This window comes from Triticum urartu, chromosome 5, assembly GCF_003073215.2.
Source record: "Triticum urartu cultivar G1812 chromosome 5, Tu2.1, whole genome shotgun sequence".
Taxonomy (NCBI): domain Eukaryota; kingdom Viridiplantae; phylum Streptophyta; class Magnoliopsida; order Poales; family Poaceae; genus Triticum; species Triticum urartu.
Genome location: NC_053026.1, coordinates 22,179,599 through 22,198,575, shown reverse-complemented (window position 1 = coordinate 22,198,575; position 18,977 = coordinate 22,179,599).

Below are 18,977 nucleotides of genomic sequence, written 5' to 3'. Positions count from 1 at the left end.
CGCGGCCGTCGACTTGTCGCTTCTGGGAGCTTGTCGCTCACCGGGCCTTGTCGGGGCGCGTAGCGCGCCGCGGCAAGTTCCTTGGAATGCCTTGGATGGCCTTCCCGGCAAGCGCCTCTTGCCGGGGCCTTGGGATGCTTCTGATGGCCTTCCCGGCAAGCTCCTCTTGCCGGGGTCTTGCCTTCTTCCCGGCAAGCTCCTCTTGCCGGGGCCTTGTCTTGAATACTTTGTTCTTGAATGGTCTTCAAAGGGACCACGGAGGGTCTTGGCGGTCACCTGGCAGGCCTTGTCGCGGGACGCTGCAACTGCCCGTGCACAAGTTCGGGGTACTAAGGGTACCCCTACTCTAGTACACCGACAGGAGCCCCCCGGCCTGGGCCAGACGCGGTGCCGAGCGCTATTGGGCCAGGCCCAAAACAGTGCACGGGCACGCGCGGCCTAGGTCACGCCGAATCTTCCTCCGCATCCATCGCGCACGCCCGGAACGGCATGCGTCAAATGTGGCGTCGTGGGTGACGTGGGCGGCGCGGGCGCGCGGGGCTGAGCCCCGCGAGCGTGCGTCAAGCCATGATGAAGGGGAACGGCCCACGCCCTCTTCTCCGAGCGGAGATAGGCGTGGGGGCGTGGCGCATTTACTGGACGGGGCCGGCGTGCGGTTTTCGAAGAGCCCACTCCCCGAGATTACGGGGTAGGGCGAGGCCGCCCCATCCGTCGCCTCAGTTCTGCATCTCCGCCACGCGGCTCCCATGCACTTGGGATCGCGGACGGCGGGAGCGGGAACCTGGGCCGTTGCGAGCAGAGGGGGCGGGTCGGCCCGCCTCCCTGCTCTTCTCGTGCCTTGATTTGCCGAGCGGGGCGGCTGGGCTCCCACTTTGCTCCTTTATAAGGAGCGGGAAGGGAGCACCGAAGCCTGCACCCTCTTGTCTCCTCCTTTCTTCAGCTTATGCTCCCCTTTCTCTCATTCGCCATGGAGAAAGGGAATCCTGGGCCTTCATCGGTGGCGGTGAGGGTCGCCGCCAGACAGCGCACCCTCCCCTTTTCCTCGCTCGTGGTGGCAGAGCCAGCCGTAAGGGGAAGAGGGAGGGGGCGAGGTCGTGGACGAGGTCGAAGATGAGGTCGAGGCGCTCGGGGAAGAGGCGGACGGGGCGACGCGCCAGCTTCGCCCCCGCCGGCGGCTCCTCCCCCCGCGGCGGTCCATATAGGGGACAACCCTTGCAAGTTCTTCGTCAAGCTGCGCCGGGCGCCTCGTCGTCGCCTCCGGCTTCCGGCTCCGTTCGCGAACGCGATGGAGTCGGACCCGCCCGAAACTCTGAGATTACACATGAGGGGCTGTGGGATCAGTGGCACGCGAGTCCGCGTGGTGTTCCCAGCCCCTAGTGTGATGTATCTCGATCGAGGGTGGAAGACGTTCGCCCGCATCCATAGCTTGACGGGGGGACTCACCCTCCATTTTAAGCTGGTGGAGGGCGATCTCCTCTCCGTCAAGGTCTTCGGGTGCTTCGGCACCCGGGCGAAGTGCTGCGTGGATAGCTCCTCCGATAGCGAAGGCTCCTCCTCGAGCGAGAGTGACGAGGAGGAGAGCAGCAGTGATGGTGAGGGTGGCGGGCGGCAAGATGGCGGCTCCGACAAGGGGTCGGGCGCCGTCTTGCGCGGCACCGGCGACCCCGTCATCCGCGCCGCCGGCTTCTTGAACTCCCCGGGGGCGTCTCCTTGGGCGGCTGGCGTAGGGAGGCCACGGAAGGGGAAGAGGGCTGGCGACAAGGCCGTCAGGTCGGAGTACGAGGGCGTGGTGCCCTCGACAGCGCGCTGACGTCCTGCCGCCCCTCCTTCGCACCCTTCTCCAGGCGTCGCCATCACCGTCCGGCCCCCGGGATGTTCTCTTGGTGTCTTCTGGCACCTGTAGCTCGCCTTGGCGCCCCTTTCCCCTTTTCGCCTCCTTGATCTACCTCCTGAAGAGAGGGACAGGAAAGGGATTACGGGCACCTTATCTTTTTAATTGTAAGCCTTCGGGCCTTAGCTGTATCTAAAACTTGTAATCCTCTCTTTCATGTTTTTCATCCTCTATGGACTGTACCTGTATGGGATGTTTTTTAATGAAAAGGGGATGTTTGCCGGGTTATTTGCCTCGCGGGTTGAACCCACGCCAAGGAACAACTCCTTAGTATCCCTCGGACAGACATTCCCGGCAACAGGGTGGGTGCGGCCTCCTCGTTTCATCTCTCCCGGGCCGCACCCTCCCGGGCTACTTGACTGCCGGGCTACTCTTTCGGCTTCTTCTTGCTCTTCGGGAAGTTCTCCTGTCTGAAGGAAACGGACAATCTGCTGCGCCCATGTTGGAGCCTGTGGCTCGACAACAAGGACTAAAGGCAACTGTGCTGCCGCGGGAACGACCGCTTCTACGGCGAGAAGCTATGTCTCTGCCGGAGCTTGACGTTCCGCGACAAGCTTGCAGGGAGCTTCAGCTTCAACGGAACAAACCCTAGGGCTTGCCTGGGCATCTGGCTCACCGGCGCTCTTGGCGTTGATCTTGGAGGTTACTGCGGGAATATCTGCTTCTACGGCGAGAAGCTGTGTCTCTGCCGGAGCGTGACATCCCGCGACAAACTTGCCGGGAGCTTCTGCTTCAACGGAACAAACCCTGGGGTTTGCCGGAGCATCTCGCTCCTCAGCGCCTTCGGTGTTGATCTTGGGGACCTTCTTGGCGGCGGCTTCGGGAAGCTCTGCCGGCAGGTAGTCCCCAGGAATCAACTTCCTCTTCATGCTTTGTCCAGTTGATGGTGTTACGGACGGTTGAGTCAGCTTGAGCACAAAGGTCCCTGGTTCCACAGGTAACTTAAGTGCGGCGCACTTTGACAGGCCATCAGCAATGGCGTTCTGAGTTCTCGGAACGTGCTCCATTTGCAGGCCGTCAAAGCGCTCTTCTAGCTTTCTCACTTCGTCGACGTAAGCTTCCATCAACGGACTCTGATTATTCTTGTTTACTTGGCGGACGACAAGCTGTGAGTCACCCCTGACAATGAGCTTCTTAATCCCAAGGTCTGCCGCGATCCTGAGACCGGCAAGCAATCCCTCATACTCTGCAGTATTGTTTGTTGTTTGCTCCTTGGGAAAGTGCATCTGGACTATGTACTTGAGGTGCTCTCCGGTGGGCGCGATAAGCAGCACACCAGCACCGGCGCCTTGCAGCGACAAAGCACCATCAAAGTACATCAGCCACTCTTTGCTCGCTTCTTTGTCGGGGATGCTCGTCTCCGGGATTTCTTCGTCCGGAGTTGGCGTCCATTCCGCTATGAATTCTGCCAATGCTCTGCTCTGGATAGTTGAAGTGCTTTCAAACTTGAGACCAAAGCTTGACAGTTCCAGTGCCCACTCAACAATCCTGCCTGTCGCTTCAGGATTCTGCAGTATCCTCTTCAGCGGAAAGCGAGTGACCACTCTGATCTCATGTGCTTGGAAGTAATGGCGCGGCTTTCTCGAGGCCATGAGATGGCCGAAAAGCAGTTTCTGCACACCCGAGTACCTTGACCTAGCCCCCTGCAAGAGGGAACTGACAAAGTAAACTGGGCGCTGCACCGTTTTCTTCCGTATCTCCTCGTGTATCAGCGCGGGTTCATCTTTGTCGGGACCAGAGCTTGTCAGGGAAGCCCCCTGCTTGTCGCTGGATGCGCTTGCCGCGGTTGCTGGCTCATCATCCGCCTCCCTCTCTGCCACTAACGCAGCACTAACCACTTGATTGGTTGCCGCTATGTACAGCAGCAACTTCTCTTGTGGCTTAGGCGCGACAAGTATTGGAGGGGAGGACAGGTATCTCTTCAGGTCTTGCAGCGCAGCCTCCGCTTCCGGAGTCCATTTCATCGGACCTGCCTTTTTCAATAATTTGAAAAATGGCAAGGCGCGCTCGGCAGACCGAGAGATGAACCTGCTGAGAGCAGCCACGCAACCGGCAAGTTTCTGTACATCCTTGACGCGCTTCGGTGCTTCAATCTGCTCAATGGCCTTGATCTTGTCGGGATTGGCTTCAACCCCCCGCTGAGACACGAAGAACCCGAGAAGCTTGCCGGAGGGAACTCCAAACACACACTTCTCTGGGTTGAGCTTGAGGCTGATCTTGCGCAGATTTGCAAAAGTCTCGTCCAAGTCTTGGACCAGGGTTGCTCTGTCCTTGCTCTTGACCACTATATCATCCATGTATGCTTCCACATTTCTGTGTATTTGTGGCTCAAGAGCAATATGGACTACTCTTGCAAATGTCGAACCAGCATTCTTTAATCCAAAAGGCATCCGTACGAAGCAGTACGTGCCACATGGAGTAATAAATGCGGTCTTCTCTTCATCCTCCTCCGCCATGAAGATCTGATGATACCTGGAGTACGCATCAAGAAACGAAAGCAAATCACATCCAGCTGTGGAGTCAACAATCTGGTCAATGCGCGGCAAAGGAAATGGGTCTTTGGGACAAGCTTTGTTAACACCGGTGAAATCGATGCAAAGCCTCCATTTCCCGTTTGCCTTGCGCACGACTACAGGATTGGCCAACCACGTGGGATGGAGCACTCCTCTGACGAGGCCTGCTGCTTCCAGTTTCTTGATTTCCTCCGTAATGAATTCTTGGCGCTCCACCGCCTGCTTCCGGACTTTCTGCTTGACGGGCCGCGCATGAGGACAGACGGCAAGGTGGTGCTCAATCACTTTCCTGGGAACACCGGGGATGTCAGACGGTTTCCATGCAAACACGTTGACGTTCGCCCGCAGGAAAGCAACGAGCACGCTTTCCTATTTAGGGTCAAGCGTGGCACTGATGGTGAAGGTACCACTAGCGCCATCCTCCTCGGCGGACACCTTCTTCGTCTCTGGCGGAGCCGCCATTGTCTTCTTGTGCTTGCCGGTGAAGCTCAATGGTGCGTCCTCGACGGCAGCGCAGCACTCCGAAGAGGCGCGCTTGCCGGAGTGGGCACCAGAGCTTTTGCCGGACTTGGTCTTCTTGCCGGTGGAGCTCGATGGTGCGTCCTCGACGGCAGCGCAGCACTCCGAAGAGGCGCGCTTGCCGGAGTGGGCATCAGAGCTCTTGCCGGACTTGGTCCTCCCGGAGCTTGATGGTGCGTCCTCAACGGTAACGCAGCACTCCGAAGAGGTGCGCTTGCCGGAGTGGGCACCAGAACTCTTGCCGGACATGGTCTTCTTGGTCCCGGGAGCTTCAGCGGCAAGTGGATCACGGTCTGCCGTGGCTGCTGCTTCCCGGTAGATCTTGTCAGCACAGATAAGGGCGTCCTTCTTGTCGCCAGGGACAGAAATGATGCTTATTGGGCCTGGCATCTTCAGCACGTTAAACGCGTAGTGAGAGGCCGCCATGAACTTGGCGAGTGCTGGACGGCCAAGTATCCCGTTGTAAGGCAACGGGATATCGGCAACGTCGAACGTGACCCTCTCAGTCCTGAAGTTTAACTCGCTGCCGAATGTTACCGGCAGCATGACCTTCCCCTTCGGCTTGCTCCTTCCCAGGTTGATTCCTTGGAATGTGTTGGTCTCTTCGAGCTCGCCGTCAGGGATCTGGAGTTTTCGGAGCACAGCGGAGGAGACCAGGTTTAAGCCGGCCCCGCCGTTGACTAGCATCTTGGTGACCTTGAGGTTGCGGATGGTTGGTGAAACCAGCATCGGCAGACACCCGACCGCGGTTGTGCGATCAGGGTGGTCCTCAATGTCAAAGATGATAGGTGTGCTGGACCACTTCAAAAGCTTGCGCGATTCGATGGGTGGTTCCGCTGCATTGACTTCCCGCACCCACTGTTTGAGTTGGCGGTGCGAGGTATGCAGGGAAGCACCCCCGTCAACGCACAAGACCTCTGTGGCTTTCTGAAACTCCTGCTCACTGGTCTCAACGTCATCCATGTCTTCATCCTGACCGTCGTCTTCGTCGTTGTCGCGACCGCGGGGAGGTCTGTCTCCTTGCCGCTGCTTGGCCTTGCCGCGGCGTCCTTCCTGGCCGGAGCGCTTCTGGCCAGGTTTCTCGGCACCCCCTTGGGCTCTCTCCTTGTCGCGCCGCTCGTACTCAGCCCTCTGTTGCTGGACGAGCTGCTCGACCTTCTTGCAGTTCTGGAGGTCATGGCCCTTGGTGCGGTGAATCTTACAGTATTGCTTGCCGGAGCCGTCCCGCTTGTCGGCGACCGCCACAGCCTGACAGTTGGTGCACGCGGCAACTTCCTTGCCGGAGCTACCAACTGTAGCCTTCATGGCGTCACCTTCATTGCCGGACTGCTCAACGACCAGCACCTCGCTGTTCTGCTTCTTCCTGTTGTTGCGCTGCCGGCTTCTCTTTGCCGGGGCGGCATCCTCACTATCAGATCCTCCTGCTCCAGTGCTTTCTCCGGGGAATTTCCTCCCCTCCTCAGCGCGTGCACACCTGTCGGCCAGGGCATAAAGCTCGCTGACGTCCCGAATCTTGCACATCGCCAACTCCTCCCGCATCCTGCGGTTACGCACGTTCTGATGGAACGCGCTGATTACCGCGGCAGGGTGGATATTTGGGATGTTGTGGTGTACACGGCTGAACCTCTGGATATACTGGCGCAGGGGCTCTCCTTCCTTCTGGACGAGCAGATGAAGATCGCTCTCTTGGCCATGAGGTTTGTGGCCGCCTGTGAAGGCGCCGACAAACTGATGGCATAGCTCAGCCCAGGAGGATATGGAGTTGTCCGGCAAGTGCATGAGCCAGGACCTGACGTTGGGCTTGAGTACCAACGGGAAGTAGTTGGCAAGGATCTTGTCGTCCCGCCCCCCAGCAGCCTGCACCGCGATGGTGTAGATGCTGAGGAACTCCGACGGATGCAACTTGCCGTCGTACTTCTCTGGTACGTCGGGCTTGAAGTTCTTCGTACTGGGCCACTGGACTTGCCGCAGCTCACGAGTGAACGCAGGGCAACCTACCGGGTACGGCAAGTCGCCTGGTTCCCCTGGCGCATGCATGTCGACAGAGGGCCCAGCGCGCAGGTCTGACTGACGTTGCGCTTCTCTCCGGTGCTCGATGCGTGTACGAGCGTCTTCCCGCTGCCGTTCTTGAAGAACTTGTCGTTGGTCGCGACGAGCTCGCGGATCCGACGACGCGGTGGAGTCGCTGTCGTGGCGGATCCGGCGGGTCGGCGATCTTGGCCTTCGGGGTGGGGAGTGCACAGTGGTTGCACCCCCACCAGTCTTGTCTCCACCGGTTTGCGCCTGGCTGACTCGCTGCGGCTGCAACGTGCTCGGCTGCCGAGGAGTGTCGCCGTTGGCGAAGCCGATGAGACTCTGGATAGTGGCCCTCCAGTCGTCGATCTTGTCCGCTGCTGGAGGGTAGTCTAAGAGCAGCTGAGCTCGTGCCAGGGCTTCCGCTGCGGTGGCGGGCGGCGGTAGCGAACGGTGCGAGGAGCGGGATACGCTCGGACTCCTAACCATGTTAGAAGGAGCAGTATCCCGTCCAGGCGACCGCGTCTCGCTCGCGCCGGCTTGTTGACGCGCATGGTGGTCCTGGGCGCTCCGGGATCCACCGGCTCGATCTTGATCCAGCGAGCGCATGGTACCGTGAGTACCATGACGCTGCCGGTCCCGCGCCTCCTGAGATGGGCGCGGTGCATGCACGGACGCCGAGGTCTTGGAGTGCGCCCGGTCGTTGTGGGAGCCGGCCACGCCGCCGATGGGCAGCGCAGCCTTGCCCTGGGACCTGGCAGCACCAAGAGTTCCCTCGTCGATGCGTGCCCTTCCGCCGGTGCCTGCCCCACCATCCGTTTGCTCCGGCGGTGGGTGGCTCGGCGCGGACGGAGCAGCTGCCTCCGAAACCTTCTTCTTCGGTGGCATGTTGATGAAGAAGATGAAGATCTAGCTCGTAAGAACGCCGGATCTGATTCACACAACATCGACGCCCCCTACCTGGCGCGCCAGAGATGCATGGGTTTCTGATCCACGGGCACCTATGGGACCGGCGGACCGGGTCCCTTTTGGTTCGGCGGGGGGCGGAGGTTGTGCAAAGAGCAGATCGAGGCGAAGCAAGCGGGCGGTTGGTCGTGCGAGGAGTAAATCGAGGCGAAGCACGCGAGCGATTTACCCAGGTTCGGGCCGCAAGGATGCGTAAAACCCTACTCCTGCTTTGTGGATTGGTATTGATTTCTAGCTCAGGAGCAAGCGTGAGTGTGTGGAATTGCTGAACCTCGCGAGAGCTCTCGAGATGGCCCACCCCCTCTACGTTGCACCTGGGCCTCCTTTTATACTCAAGGGGTTACCGACATAGAGCAACGGGGGCCAAGGGCAAAAATGGAAAGAGTGCCGTGGGTAGGCACAGCTAGGTGCTATAGTAGGCACAGCTAGCTGCTACAGTGTTATCATACCTAACCCTAACGGCAGGGGACAAGGGCATTAAATGCCCATCTGTGTCGCCTAGACAGCACCGAAAGGGACCGCTAGGGACGCCACCGTCTTGCCACGATGGTTGTCTTGTCAGCGCCTGCGCGCCACCGCATGCCCCTAGCTGCACAGCCTCCTGCCACGTGCGCTTGGGAGGGGCCCCGGAGCGACACGTGGGTGGATGTGCTGGAGCGCGGGCGTGGAGTGGGGGCTTGCCGCGGCCGTCGACTTGTCGCTTCCGGGAGCTTGTCGCTCACCGGGCCTTGTCGGGGCGCGTAGCGCGCCGCGGCAAGTTCCTTGGAATGCCTTGGATGGCCTTCCCGGCAAGCGCCCCTTGCCGGGGCCTTGGGATGCTTCTGATGGCCTTCCCGGCAAGCTCCTCTTGCCGGGGTCTTGCCTTCTTCCCGGCAAGCTCCTCTTGCCGGGGCCTTGTCTTGAATACTTTGTTCTTGAATGGTCTTCAAAGGGACCACGGAGGGTCTTGGCAGTCACCTGGCAGGCCTTGTCGCGGGACGCTGCAACGCCCGTGCACGAGTTCGGGGTACTAAGGGTACCCCTACTCTAGTACACCGACAGCAGTTCCTTATCTCCCCTCGTAGTTGAGGGAAAGATCTTGGTTCTTTGATCTTTCAAGTTCTTCATAATGATAAGAAGATATAAATCCCAAGTGACTCAAAGAATAGAGCTATGCTCCCCGGCAATGGCGCCAGAAAATGTTCTTGATGACCCACACGTATAGGGGATCGCAACAGTTTTCGAGGGTAGAGTATTCAACCCAAATTTATTCATTCGACACAAGGGGTGCCAAAGAATATTCTCAAGTATTAGCAGCTGAGTTGTCAATTCAACCACACCTGGAAACTTAATATCTGGAGCAAAGTGTTTAGTAGCAAAGTAATATGATAGTAGTGGTAACGGTGGCAAAAGGTAACGGTAGAAAAAGTAATATTTTTGGGTTTTGTAGTGATTGTAACAGTAGCAGCGGAAAAGTAAATAAGCGAAGAACAATATAGGAAAAGCTCGTAGGCAATGGATCGGTGATGGAGAATTATGCCGGATGCGATCGATCATGTAACAATCATAACCTAGGGTGACACAGAACTAGCTCCAGTTCATCAATGTATTGTAGGCATGTATTCCGAATATAGTCATACGTGCTTATGGAAAAGAACTTCCATGACATCTTTTGTCCTACCTTCTCGTGGCAGCGGGATCCTATTGGAAACTAAGGGATATTAAGGCCTCCTTTTAATAGAGCACCAGACCAAAGCATTAACACATAGTGAATACATGAACTCCTCAAACTACGGTCATCACCGGTAAGTATCCCGATTATTGTCGGGATTAACGGATCATAACACATAATAGGTGACTATTGACTTGCAAGATAGGATCACGAACTCTCATATATTGATGAAAACAGTGTCAGCCCAGGTTAGTTCCATTCAAATCATGCAAGTTAGAGTCCAAAATAAGGGCAAAAGTGTTTGAAAAAGTAGAAACGACGGAGACATATCATTTCGCAACTCACGCCACCCGGAACACCACAACGTAATGGTGTGTCTGAACGTCGTAATCGTACTTTACTAGATACGGTGTGATCTATTATGTCTCTTACTGATTTACCGATACCATTTTGGGGTTACGCTTTAGAGACAGCTACATTCATGTTAAATAGGGCACCATCTAAATCTGTTGAGACGACGCCTTATGAACTATGGTTTGGCAAGAAACCAAAGTTGTTGTTTCTTAAAGTTTGGGGCTGCGATGCTTATGTAAAAAAACTTCAACCTGATAAGCTCGAACCCAAATTGGAGAAATGTGTCTTCATAGGATACCCAAAGGAGACTGTTGGGTACACCTTCTATCACAGATCCGAAGGCAAGACATTTGTTGCTAAGAATGGATCCTTTCTAGAGAGGGAGTTTCTCTCGAAAGAAGTGAGTGGGAGGAAACACTAGTGCAGAACCGGGCAATAGCACCGGTTCATAAGGCCCTTTAGTGCCAGTTCCGTAACCGGCACTAAAGTGTGGGCACTAAAGCCCCCCCCCCTTTAGTATCGGTTCGTCATGAACCGGTGCTAAAGGGCAACCACGTGGCACGAGCCAGCTCCGGGGGCCGGGAGCCCTTTAGTACCGGTTGGTAACACCAACCGGTACTAAATGTTTATGGTCTTTTTGTTTTATTTTTTATTTTTCATTTAAATTTGTGTTATCAATTTAATTTAGGATTGTTTTACGTTATAATGAGTTGTTATACTTGATATGGATATGGATATGGCATATATATATACTTGATCACTTAGCTAGGATCCATCCAGTTCAAACTAATTTGCGGTTTCTTTCATAAATGATATATATAATAACTCATCATCATCATCATCATCACATATTAATAAATAAATAAACTCTTGCATCATATCATCACCAACAACAGTATATATTATACTAGCTAGCTAAAAATCATCGTAGTCGTCATTAATTACCACTATTTAATCATCATAGTCATTACCGCTATCTAATCATCACCAACACTAGCTAGCTTAAAGAAGAAACATTCACTTGTAACAGAAGCAAAAATATCATCGAGTTCAATATGGTCATGATATTATAAGCGTTCACAAGCAAATCACTATTTGAGATTAATTAAGTTTAGGACAATACGTACATGAGAGAGGACAAGTACTAAGAGCATGAACTTGCTAAATCACTCCTGCTGCTCCCTCTCAGGTAGAATAGCATAGAACATGTATAGCTCTCCTGATTCATCATACTGGAGCATGCAGATGAATCTGTCTCCTAATCTTGGGTTGCCCTTCTCCTTGCTGCCCCCTAGTACTTCTCTGCGATCGTTAACAATTTTGCTCTAATCTTTCACTATTAAGCATTCTTCGCTTTCAGAAATCCTGAATGCACTCATGTGCAATGTAGGACATCTTGGTCGTAAGCTAACCATTGACATGCGACCTTTTGTCTCGATCCACTGAGGCACAACTGTCAACGGGAGTCCCTGTTGAAGAACATCGTATAGTAATTAATATACTTAGCAATGAAAGTTTCGCTTCAAAAATAATGTATGCAAAAGATGCACTAAGGACAAATAGTAAAAATCATACCATCTTTCGATTATAGATGTGACCGTAGTTCAATACGATCACTATTGGTCGCACGTTTTGAGTACTAACATTTCTAAGTTCAGGAAGAAAATTTGTCTTGACAGTATGAAGATCCTCAAGCCATGAAACATAATGACTTATCTCCTCGCAGTTTAGTTCAGCCCGAGGGCAGTAGTAGGTCCTGTCTACCAAGCGCGGGACATGTTTGCTTGAACCGAAATAACCTGACAATACAAATTAGTTGTCAACTATTTTTGAATAAACTGTATCAAAGACATAAACATATGCATGCATGGTTGAGAAAAACTCACATAATGGTAGAACTGGAGGGGTTTGCACATCGACCCAGATGTCTATATTACCTTCAATATCATCTTCCGGACGAATATCAAAGGTCATAACCATATCAGGCTCAAATGCATAAGCCTTGCATAGTGCTTGCCAAGTTTTGCATACAAAATGGGTGTATGTGCCTCCATTATATAATTTGACGTTGAAAGTATACCCATGCTCGGTCTTCAAGTAAACTCTCTTTACCTCCATATCATCTATAGCACTAAAACCTATCTTATCCAAGACAAAAATTCTTGCATGGCAGGGGATGCGCTAGTAGAATAGTGAAAATTTAAAATTATAAGTTGAAGCAAATGAAGCATAAGTCATGCTTTAAAATTATAAGTTGAAGCAAATGAAGCATAAGTTTTGCATTCAAATAATAATTGCCGTTGTGACTTACTGTATCCACTTCGAATGTCTCATCCAGCTTGATGCTGAAGCGCCTGCCATCAACAAGGAAATTTCTGTCGCACAAGCCGCGCTGGTCTTCACAGTGTTCGCACATAATGAAATCTTTTTCATCGTCAGATGACATTTCCTATGTTCATATAGGTGAAACATTAAACACTTATTACTATCTAACATTAATTAATATCTAGCTAATTCAAATATATATTCATCTAACATTTGACATTAATATATCTAACTATATTCATCTCTAACAATTGACATTACTATATATTTAACTTTTCTATCTAATTCATCTAACATTCGACATTAATCTAACATTTATATAAACTAAAAATATATAAAAAAATTAAATAAACAGAAAAACTCATTAACAAATAATATTTTAATTAGATCATCAAATCTCAGATACCTAAATTTTCTTACTAAAAATAAACTAGTTATATTAATTATTCAACTAGTTCAAATCTCATATATATACCTAAATAAAGTAGTTCGATTATTTTCTTACTAAAAATAAACTAGTTATATTAATTATTCAACTAGTAAAAAAATTTGTATGTGTATGTGTGTGTGTACTGCATGTATACGTATACGTGTGTGTGTACGTATGTGCATGCACAGTACGCCGCGGGGGCGCTGGCGCGTACAGGGTGGGGGCGGCGCGCGGCGTACGGGACGGGGGCTGCAGCGGCGGCGTACGGGGCGGGGGCGGTGGCGTACGGGGCAGGGGCGCCGGCGTATGGGAGAGACGTACCGGGCGCGGCGCCGTAGCGACGACGACAGACGGCGGAGGGCGACGGGCGGCGACACGACGACGACGGGATCAAGCGGCACGCGCGGTTGGAGACGAAGTGGGGGATGAAAACTGAAATTTTCGTAAGTGCTATATATATAGGATGGGGCTTTAGTACCGGTTGGTGGCTCCAACTGGTACTAAAGGCCTATTTTCACCAGGCCAAGCAGCGGGAAACGAAGCCTTTAGTACCGGTTGGAGCCACCAACTGGTACTAAAGGTCGTCCTTTAGTACCGGTTGGTGGCTCCAACCGGTACTAAAGTCCTAGCGCTGCCACCCCGCGGTGCACAAAGTTTAATCCCACCTCGCCGCGCAAAGGGCAGCCGCACTGGTTTATAAACCCAGCCGCGGCTGTCTCTTTGAACTCCTCTATATAGCAGGCTTGTGGGCCTAACTTCTGCGCGCTGTTCTGTGAGTTTGCTGGGCCTTTAGGGCCTGTAATTGCACGCCCGTGGCCTAGCAGGCCCACAGGGCAGCGCCCCAATTTTTTTATAGTTTTTTTCTTTTCTTCTTTATTTTCTTCTATTTATTTCTGCGTAGTTTTTTGTGTAGTTTTTTCTTTTCTTTTATATTTATTTTCTTCTATTTATTTCTTCTATGAAAAATAGCAAATATAATTTTTTTTCTTTTCTGCTTTATTTTTTCTTCTATTTATTTCTGAGTAGTTTTTTTTTCTTTTCTGCTATATTTATTTTCTTCTATTTATTTCTGAGTAGTTTTTTTATATAGTTTTTTCTTTTCTGCTATAGTTTTTTTTCTTTTCTGCTTTATTTATTTTTTTCTATTCATTTATTTTTATATACCATGCCAAGTTGATGGTTAAAAATTGATGGTCAAAGTCTGGAGTTATAACCAAAGTTTAAAAAAATGAAATGCCGAAGTGCAACTAGTTTTTGCCATAACAGAAGAAGTCCGGAGTTGTAATAAGTTATTAAAAATAAAAAAGAGGTGCAATACTCGTTAATTAGCTTCAAGCCTTTCGGAAAAGTGTAAACTGCACTGCACATAGCTCCGTGCAGTCTACCATATTCCTCAAGGCTTGAAGCTAAGCAACGTGAGCATTGAGCCTCTTCTTCATCATCTCTTCACTCAGGGCTTACAAACCGCTCCTAGTCCCTGTCTCTTCGCGAGGTGGGACTAAAAAACAGCTTACTAAGAAACTGTAGTACTGGTTCATGCCATGAACCAGTACTAAAGGTGCTCGTGGGGCCCCAGCCTTACCTGACACAACCTCATTAGTACCAGTTCGTGGCACGAACCGGTGCTAAAGGTTCACCACGAATCGGAACTAAAGAGATCCTCCCGCCTAGCAGTTGGAACCGGTACTAAAGAGCTCCTCCCGCCTAGCAATTGAATGGTGCATACTGAATGCACAAAAATTCTGGAGTTGTAATAAGTTTAAAAAAATGAAATGCCTTTGTAACAGATGAGTTTAATTTCGTCTGAAACCCGAATATTTCGAAAGAGATTGTCCAGTTTGTAAACGAAGTGCATCCTGTTTTTGCCGTAACCCTCTCTACTTTTTTGAACACGATATGTGGGTGAAATGATGATACCATGCCAAGTTTCAACTTTTTCAGAGTTCATTTGTAGTGCTTTTCAATTTCCAGGTCATTTAGTTCTCAAAACAAATCATTAAATGCATGAAAAATAGCAAATGAAGGCATAAACGGTTGAAAGTTGATGGCGTCGCTTTGAATGGTGCATACTGAACGCAAAAAATATAAGAGCATTTAGATCATGATCTTATATTTCTTTACAGTCTGAATTGTCAATATGATCTTATACATCAAAAATACTTTGATCATCAATGATCTTTGTGTGTACAATCTGAATTGTCAATATGAGTCCTCAACGATTTATAAACCGATGAAGACTCATATTGCGGCCACAAATTCTACACATAGAGTTCAATGAAGACCAAGTTCTTGTGATAGTTTGAGAAGTAACATATTTAAGGTGGTAAAAGGCTTGTTAGGGGAGCGAGGTGGGACTAAAAACAGCTTGCCATAACCTCATTAGTACCGGTTCATTTTGTGAAACCATGCCCAATTTCAACATTTTCACAGTTCATTTTGTAGTGATTTTCAATTTCACGATCATTTAGCTCTCTAAACAATTCGGTAAATGACTGAAAAAACAGCAAATGGTGTCAGAACGTGTTGGAAATTGATGACGCCGCTTTGAATGCTGCATACTAAACGCAAAATAAGTCGGGAGTTCAAATAAGTATAAAAACATTGAAGTGCCCGTGTAACAGATGAGTTCTCGTCCGAAACCCTGATACTCCGAAAGGCATTGTCCAGGTTGTACACGAAGTGCGTCTAGTTTTTGCCGTGACCCTCTCTACTATTTCGCACATGCTATGCGGGTGAAATGATGATACCATGCAAAATTTCAACATTTTCACAGTTCATTTTGTAGTGATTTTCAATTTCACGGTCATTTAGCTCTCTAAACAATTCGGTAAATGACTAAAAAACAGCAAATGATGTGAGAACGTGTTGGAAATTGATGACGCCGGTTTAAATGCTGCATACTGAACGCAAAAGAAGTCCAGAGTTCAAATAAGTATAAAAAACATTGAAGTGCCCGTGTAACAGATGAGTTCTCGTTCGAAACCCTGATACTCCGAAATACATTGTCCAGTTTGTACACGAAGTGCGTCCAGTTTTTGCCGTGACCCTCTCTACTCTTTCGCACATGCTATGCGGGTGAAATGATGATACCATGCCAAATTTCAACATTTTCACAGTTCATTTTATAGTGATTTTCAATTTCACGGTCATTTAGCTCTCTAAACAATTCGGTAAATGACTAAAAAACAGCAAATGATGTCAGAACATGTTGGAAATTGATGACGCCGCTTTGAAACACAAGAAGTCTGGAGTTCAAATAAGTTATTAAAAATAAAAAAGAGGTGCAATGCTGGTTAATTTGCTTCAAGCCTTTCGGAATAGTGTAGACTGCACTGCACATGGCTCAGTGCAATCTATGCTATTCTGAAAGGCTTGAAGTTAAGCAACGTGCAGGTGAGCATTGCGCATCTTCGTCATTGTCTCTGCACTCACGGCTTATAAACCGCTCATACTGCCTCTCTCTTGGTGAGGTGGGACTAAAAATCAGCTTACTAAGAAACTCTAGTACCAGTTCATGCCATGAACTAGTACTAAAGGTCTTCGTGGGGGCCCCAGCCTGACCATAGCCTGACACAACCTCATTAGTACCGGTTCGTGGCATGAACCGGTACTAAAGGTTGCCCACGAACTGGTACTAATGATGCCCGCCCGCCTAGCCGTTGGAACCGGCACTAATGATCACATTAGTGCCGGCTCAAATTCAAACCGACAGTAATGTGCTTCACATTTTACCCTTTTTCTACTAGTGGAAGTAGAACTTGATGAGGTAACTGTACCTGCTCCCTTATTGGAAAGTAGTCCATCACAGAAACCGGTTCCTGTGACACCTACACCAATTAGTGAGGAAGCCAATGATGATGATCATGAAACTTCAGATCAAATTACTACCGAACCTCATAGGTCAACCGGAGTAAGATCCACAACAGAGTGGTACAGTAATGCTGTTCTGGAGATCCTGTTACTTGACAATGACGAGCCTACTAACTATGAGGAAGCGATGATGAGCCCAAATTCCACAAATGGCTTGAGGCCATGAAATCTGAGAAGGGTCCATGTATGAGAACAAAGTATGGACTTTGGTTGACTTGCCCGATGATCGGCAAGCCATCGAGAATACATTTCTGGAAGACTGGCAAATGGATGTAAAGACTGCATTCCTGAATGGATTTCTGGAAGAAGAGTTGTATATGATGCAACCTGAAGGTTTTATCGATCCAAACGGTGCTAACAAAGTGTGCAAGCTCCAGCGATCCATTTATGGACTGGTGCAAGCCTCTCGGAGTTGGAATAAATGTTTTGATAGTGTGATCAAAGCATATGGTTTTATAAAGACTTTTGGAGAAGCCTCTATTTACAAGAAAGTGAGTGGGAGCTCTGTAGCATTTCTGATATTATATGTGGATGACATATTATTGATTGGAAATGATATGGAATTTCTGGATAGCATAAAAGGATACTTGAATAAGAGTTTTTCAAAGAAAGACTTCAGTGAAGCTGCTTATATATTGGGCATCAAGATCTATAGAGATAGATCAAGATGCTTAATTGGACTTTCACAAAGCACATACCTTGATAAAGTTTTGAAGAAGTTCAAAATGGATCAAGCTAAGAAACGGTTCTTGCCTGTGTTACAAGGTGTGAAGTTCAGTAAGACTCAATGCCCGACCATTGTAGCAGATAGAGTGAAAATGAAAAGTGTTCCCTGTGCTTTAGCCATAGGCTCTATCATGTATGCAATGTTGTTTACCAGACCTGATGTGTGCCTTGCTATTAGTTTAGCAGGGAGGTACCAAAGTAATCCAGGAGTGGATCACTGGACAGCGGTTAAGAACATCCGGAAATAACTGAAAAGGACTAAGGATATGTTTCTCGTTTATGGAGGTGACAAAGAGCTCGTCATAAATGGTTACGTCGATGCAAGCTTTGACACTGATCCGGACGATTCTAAATCGCAAACCGGATACGTGTTTATATTGAACGGTGGAGCTGTCACTTGGAGCAGTTCTAAGCAAAGCGTCGTGGCGGGATCTACGTGTGAAGCGGAGTATATAGCTGTTTCGGAAGCAGCAAATGAAGGAGTCTAGATGAAGGAGTTCATATCCGATCTAGGTGTCATACCTAGTGTATCGGGTCCAATGAAAATCTTTTGTGACAATACTGGTGCAATTGCCTTGGCAAAGGAATCCAGATTTCACAAGAGAACCAAACACATCAAGAGACGCTTCAATTCCATCCGCGATCAAGTCCAGGTGGGAGACATAGAGATTTGCAAGATACATACGGATCTGAATGTTGCAGACCCGTTGACTCAGCCTCTCTAACGAGTAAAACATGATCAACACCAAGGCTCCATGGGTGTTAGAATCATTACTGTGTAATCTAGATTATTGACTCTAGTGCAAGTGAGAGACTGAAGGAAATATGCCCTACAGGCAATAATAAAGTTATTATTTATTTCCTTATTTCAGGATAAATGTTTATTATTCATGCTAGAATTGTATTAGCTGGAAACATAATACATGTGTGAATACATAGACAAACAGAGTGTCACTAGTATGCCTCTACTTGACTAGCTCGTTAATCAAAGATGGTTATGTTTCCTAACCATATACATGAGTTGTCATTTGATAAACGGGATCACATCATTAGGAGAATGATGTGATTGACTTGACCCATTTCGTTAGCTTAGCACTTGATCGTTTTAGTTTACTGATATTGCTTTCTTCATGACTTATACATGTTCCTATGACTATGAGATTATGCAACTCCCGATTACCGGAGGAACACTTTGTGTGCTACCAAACATCACAACGTAACTGGGTGATTATAAAGGTGCTCTACAGGTGTCTCCGATGGTACTTGTTGAGTTGGCATAGATCAAGATTAGGATTTGTCACTCCGATTGTCGGAGAGGTATCTCTGAGCCCTCTAGGTAATGCACATCACTATAAGCCTTGCAAGCAATGGAACTAATGAGTTAGTTGCGGGATAGTGCATTACGGAACGAGTAAAGAAACTTGCCGGTAACAAGATTGAACTAGGCATTGATATACTGATGATCGAATCTCTGGCAAGTAACATACCGATGACAAAGGGAACAACGTATGTTGTTATGCGGTTTGACCGATAAAGATCTTCGTAGAATATGTAGGATCCAATATGAACATCTAGGTTCCTCTATTGTTTATTGACCGGGGACGTGTCTCGGTCATGTCTACATAGTTCTCGAACCCGTAGGGTCCGCACGCTTAACGTTCGGTGACGATCAGTATTATGAGTTTATGTGATTTGATGTACCGAAGGTAGTTCGAAGTC